Source organism: Trachypithecus francoisi, unplaced genomic scaffold, assembly GCF_009764315.1.
Source record: "Trachypithecus francoisi isolate TF-2019V2 unplaced genomic scaffold, Tfra_2.0 Lachesis_group6, whole genome shotgun sequence".
Classification (NCBI taxonomy): domain Eukaryota; kingdom Metazoa; phylum Chordata; class Mammalia; order Primates; family Cercopithecidae; genus Trachypithecus; species Trachypithecus francoisi.
Window position 1 is genome coordinate 130,971,004 of NW_022681471.1, and position 6,658 is coordinate 130,977,661.

Here is a 6,658-nt window from a genome sequence, read left to right on the forward strand (position 1 = left end):
AAAATATCAGGAGCTGGTCCTCCTTATTTTAAAAAGAAGGATTCTGTGAGTTGAGGATCTAGATTTTACTCAAGGCATACAATTCTTAATTTCTCCTTAGTAGTTGAAAAGTGGCAATTTTGGTATTAATGATAGCAAAGTTACGAGTTAATCTGTTTTATTCTTTGTTCCTTTCGCATTGAAAAAACAGCTTGACTTGGAAAAACTGCTTTCCTCTGATGTTTTGGAGTCAGGTTTGGGAAGACATACACTCTCCTACTCAGATTCAAAACTAGGAATATTTTCTAAAGCATCCTGCAAGTTTAATTCACTGCATAAACTTTAACCCAACTTTATGTCCAAATCTGTACTGGATATGCCTTCCAAAAAGACAAAGAATTTTAAAAAGTTTTTTTTAACCATTTCGCGTCCTTATTTGAGCCTTCCCCAAATACCCAACTATGATATTTGCCCCTTCTATACAATTCTTTTTCCAAGAGCTATGCCATTCACTCATTTCAAGGGATGCTTAGTACATCATTATGGCCACCTGCAGTCATGTTTGCATGAAGACAGGCTGCTTTAAGCCCTAAAATAACATCAAACCAATTCCTCCAAGCACATCTCTAACCAAAGTTGATGGCATTCCAAGGAGTGACTGAGTGCTGGTTTCTACTTTTAAAACAAAAAGAGTAGAGGATGAGGCTGCATGCCAATTGAGCCAACCAGCTTTTCTTCCATGAGCTTTCCTGAGCACCGGTGGAAAAATGCTCTGAGCTGGAAAGGAGGAAATGGCCAGGCTCCAAAGAAAGTCACAGGACAATTTTCGTTCAACAATGACAATAAAAATTCCAAGCCTGAATCAGGAGTCACCATCTCCTGCAGCTTCAAAGAGAGGCAGCGTTGCAAACTGCGAGGTTGGATACTTGAGACACATCCTACCAATGTGATCTTCTTTAAAGTTCAGAGGGATGTGACGTGAGATTAGCTACGATTAGTGGGTACGTTCAGACATTACCCAAGTCTCCTCCCCATTTAATTAGCAATTACTAATTAGTGCTTCATGCCAAAAATGTTCTGCGACACCTATCTCCATCCCTACATCTTTGACACGGTAGTCCATAAAAAGCATCAGGCTTTGCTTGGAGAAAAGATCCTTTCATGCAGGGTACATATGACAGTGATGAATCATGTCAGTTTGGGTGCCCCATAATACCATAAGGCAATGCTTTCTTCCCTTATTAAAGAAAGAGGTGATTAATTCCTAAGGCACAAGCAATTTTCTAACAGAACAATTCTGTCTTCAGCACGTCTTTTCTTCACTCACTGTTCTCTCTTTCTCAATTCTGCAGAATGACCTGTTGGCTTATTTTGTTTCTGTGGAGGAGCATGAAGATTTTCTACATGCAGTAAATCACTGGCCTTTCTTCCACCACAACCTCTTCCTCCCTAGCAAAACGAGAGTGTTTTAACCTTTCCCAAAGCAGGCTAATGAATATTCCCTGCCTTCAAAAATCTTAGTTCTTCTAACAGCAGCATCCTATTGGATGGTTTGATCTTTGAGGTTCTGAAATTCTTCCAAATATCCTACAGGCTGGCTGAGGGAAATGACAATCCATGGAACTCTTAAGTTTAACAAATGGATGTGCTGTTTTGAAGCTGGTGTTTCCACAGTTTCTGCCGTGGAATTTTCATTTATTACAACACCCAGAGATTATTATTATTTTTCTTTTTAAACTATCAACAAGGGGAGTGCCCGTTTCAGGTACACAATGAATGCAACAATTTTGTGCTCTTTACAAGAGTATAGTCCTTTCATCTTGAAACCACCTTTGCAAAACGTGTAACAGGCAGACAATTATGACAGTGAAAGAGATCGGACCTAATCAACTCCATCTTGCCTTTAACCTCCATACTACTATGGGCCAAGCTAACTTCGGGAGAAATTGAACTTGTAGTTTAAATGATAATAGCCCCTCTTAAATTAAACCGCCTTTGTAAAACTAATAAAAGGCCACCAGGTTAAAATATGAGAGGGGCCTGAATTCTGCTAAGATGTAGGCTTAGTTGAATGATTACCAGTCATTATTCCAGAGGTCACAAGATTTGCAACTTCCCCAATCACTAGAAGCTAAATTTGCCTTTTTAAAACTTTTCTTTTAGGTTCAGGGGTATACCTGTAGGTTAATTATGTAGGTAATTGCATGTCACAAGGGTTTGGGGTACAGGTTATTTCATTACCCAGGTAATAAGCATAGTACAGATTGACCTTTTAAGATATCTTTTCAGGCTTTTGCATTTCTGACAACTGATTGGTCCTACTGGGACCAGCGACTCCTCTGTGTCCCCACATAGAGGCCGACTGGGTGCAGCAGGGCTATTTTCCACACCCCTATCGTTGCAATCCTAAACCAATCAGCAGCACTCATTCCCTAGCCCCTGTCTGCCAAACTATTCAGGAAAAGCCCGAGCACCATGTGAATTAATCCATGTTAGTGGCTACATTGATGCCAAGTTTCATCCAGGGCCCTGGAAGGAACAACAATAACAAAAACACACACACAAGAGGTATCAATAGCTATGTTCAGTGATCTGGTTTGGCTGTGTCCCCACCAAAATCTCATCTTGAACTGTAGCTCCCATAATCCTCATGTGTCATGGGAAGGACCCAGTAGGAGGTAACTGAATCATGGGGCTGGGTTTTTCTCATGCTGTTCTCATGATAGTGAATAAGTGTCATGAGATCTGATGGTTTTAAAAATGGCAGTTCCCCTGAACACATTCTCTTGCCTGCACCATGTAAGATGTGACTTTGCATCTACTTTGTCTTCCGCCATGATCGTGAGGCCTCCCCAGCCATGTGGAACTATGAGTCTGTTAAACTTCTTTCTTTATACATGACCCAGTCTCAGGTATGTCCTTTTTAGCAGCATGAGAATAGACTAGTACATTCAGTTAGTATGGTTATTTAAAAACAGGTTTCATGGAAAAGAGGACTAAAACCAGGAATCACAGTTTTTCCTGCTGCATGTTGACTGAAGTGAATATCATATAAACATGAGTATTTCTATTCAGGCTTAATATTGTTGTTACAACAGAAAAGTTTCCAATTTTTATTATAGATAATAATGTAGATGTTTCCTCTCATTTTGAATTACATCACAGGGCTTAGGAGAATAACTGCAGGTCTTTTGTTTCTCCGTGCGCTGCAAGTCAATGGTAAGGAACTCAATGGGGTCAGATATTGTTTTTCTTTCAATTAACAAAAGACACTGTTATATGACGTTAAAGCCACAATCCATTTTCTTTTAGGAGATTGTTACTTGCATAAACACAGTAAGCATTTTTTTGGAGACAAGTAACCAGGAGATAATTAAGTGAATAAAGAAGTTAAATATCTTTCACCATTTCAGTGTGTGTAATTCACCTGGTATGTGTATATATATGCATATATAACCATATATATGTATGTGTGTTTATAAATGTATATGTACAAGGACATACATCTGTGCACCTTTAAACTAAAGAAGTGACATCAAACAAGAAATGTTTAAATAAAAATAATTCAATGAGAAGAAACAGAATTTGTGTTAGGTCATGCAAATGAGGTCAAAAAGAAATCTGGTGAGAATGAAAGCAGAAGCATAAAAAACAAAAATCAGTCAAATAGATGCAAAACTAATCTTTAACGGTTATAGGAAATCATTCAGGAGTTCATTTATTACAAGGTGAACCTTTAATATTCTGATTGAAAACATGTAGGATTTAACACAGAAGCACACATTGCACAGGATGGGCTGGAAAGGAGGGAAGTTGATGTACTGCATTCAAATTCTGTTGTCTGATAGGCGCAGCTGCTTAAAATTCAGTGCCTTTTATTTTTAGTTTTTACTTAAAAATGGAATGAGTTGTATACAATCTCCAATTGTATCATGTTATCACATCAGTATTGTACAGAACTAAAGTCTATTTCCAATGTCAATAGAAAAAATCTAAAACAATTATAACAAACACATGATTTTATATCACAGGTTTCCAAACTCTGGGACCATGAACTACTATTGAGACTCCTTGTACTATTTTCATAAAATAGATAATATCCCCACATATTTATCTGGAATGAAGCTGCATAGGTATTTTTTAAGTGCTTTAGTTTAAATTACATGAAATAAAACAAAAACTGAAATTGATCATATTTTAGGAACAAAATATAAAATAATAAATACAGCTTGTTATTAAACAAAAAACATCAAAATTGAAGATAATTGATAAATGAGTTTCATGGAAATGAAAATTTGGGAATGGCCAGCCTGGAAACAAATCCTTTTGAGTCAACCTTGAGTCTTTTTTTTGTTTTTGAGACAGACTCTTGCTCTGTCGCCTAAGCTGGAGTGCAGCAGCATGATCTTGGCTCACTGCAACCTCCACTTCCTAGGTTCAAGCAGTTCTCCTGCCTCAGCCTCCTGAGTAGCTGGGATTACAGGCACACGCCACCACATCCAGCTAATTTTTGTATTTTTAGTAGAGACGGGGTTTCATCATGTTGGTCAGGCTGGTCTCGAACTCCTGAGCTCAATTGATCTGACTGCCTCAGCCTCCGAAAAGTGCTGGATTACAGGTGTGAACCACTGTGCTCAGCCAACTTTGAGTATTTTCAACTGAACACTTTCTCCTTGGATATTTCTCCAGATTTGCTGCTGACTCTCATTCAATTGGCTGTCACATCCTTTTGTTTTATTTTTCAAAGAGCTTGTACATCTTGTCCCTCCCTGGGTCTGCATCCTAGTGCCTGAGATGAGAACTACAGTTCCCCAGGACCTAACCACTTGAGTGCTACGTCCTTTTAGTTTCTCTGAATTTCCACACCATCAACATCATCATGATGGTCTCCAGTGTAAGAGAATGGGTAAAACGCAGGAAAATGAAAATTGGAAACTTCCGACCCAGGAGTCCTAATTCTTTAAATGCTTTCTATGAAAATCTTTATTCTGATGCATAAAAATAGCCACCCAAGGCTCCACAATTCACATGGATTGTAATTTAAAAAAAAACAATAGCAGCAAGATCAATGTTCACAAGTCAGAGACTTGAACGGATTGTCTTGGCTGGATCCATATTATGAGATGCTATTTGCCTGCATAAAGTGCTAAGGAGTATTTACATGCATGGACACAGAAACACATCTAAGGTGTCTCAAGAAAAAATACTGGGCTACTGAATACTATGTATCATTTATCTTATTTTATATTTTTATGTATTTTTTTTGAGACGGAGTTTCGCTCTGCTTCCCAGACTGGAGTGCAGTGCTGCAATCTCAGCTCACTACAACCTCTGTCTCCTGGATTCAAGCGGCTCTCCTGCCTCAGCCCATCAAGTAGCTGGGATTACAGGCATGTGCCACCACCTGTGGCTAATTTTTGTATTTTTTGTAGAGATGGGGTTTTGCAATGTTGTCCAGGCTGGTCTCGAACACCTGACTTCAAGTGGTCCACCCGCCTCAGCCTCCCAAAGTCCTGGGATTAAGGCGTGAACCACTTCGTCCAGTCCATTTATTTTATTAAAAAACAAAATCTGGAAGGAATTCAAACAGTGAAGAGTGATTATCTCGAAGCATGTGGCTATAGGGAATGTTGGCGTTTTATTGCTAATATCTGTTTATATTTTGTTCATAATTTAAATCTCCTTTTTAGCAACAACAATCACCCACACAATAAAGTGAGTGTGTTGGACAAATTCATTACTGGAAATCCAAGCATCATTCTGTGTGGGCCCATGTGGCCTTCTCAAGAGATGCCCTAATTATGTTCCTGAGCCTGCAAATTCACCACACTTGCTAGCTATTTCCAGAATATGCCTTGCATTTTGATATGCTTGCCTTTTTATATGAAGCCCCCAAGATCTAGGGTGCCCTCTGTAGGGCTGCCAGCAACCATAAATTGCCTTGAACACCTTGCCTGAGCACACCTTCCTGCGGACTATGGCCGCACACAAAGCTACACTGCTAGCTGATGGACCCAGCACCATTTGAAAGGTCAGTGTGACCTGAAGGTCAATCTCTGCATCTTCTGCAGGGGTCGCCTGCATACTCAAGTAGAACCTGGCCATATCTCTCTACCAATGTGGGGCCCCTTTCCAAAAGTGTCCTGTATGATTATCTTTATTCTCTCGACACAGTAAATGGCTTTCAATGAATTTGTTACAGAACGTATCACTTTACACGAAGGGCATTTGCTTGGTGACTGCTTTTGAAGTTATTGCTTGCAATGGATTCAGTCGGATATCCTTGTGGTGGAATCTATTGTAAAGCTTCAAGCACATGACTTAAGATTTCAAAGTCCCACTTTCTTTATACGTGAAATGGGGAGGAGAATTGTAGCCCTCCCATAGCAAGCTGAGGAACTCAACCGGACAGTGCACAAGAAACAGCATTGTGCCTGGTGTGGAATGTGTTCAGAAATGGTTACCTACTAGCCTGCTTTCATGAATATCAGAAGCCATGCGGTTTAGTTTTGCTTCACGTACACATACTAGAAACAAAGAAATGTCCTTCAAATATATGAAAGGAGTCCAAAGGGAAAATGTTGACTGCTGGTCAAATTAGACTCTGACTCTAAAATTGTACAGATGGTAAAGAGAGATGGTGTGTTCTCTGATGGTATTTGAAAGAATGAATTAGATA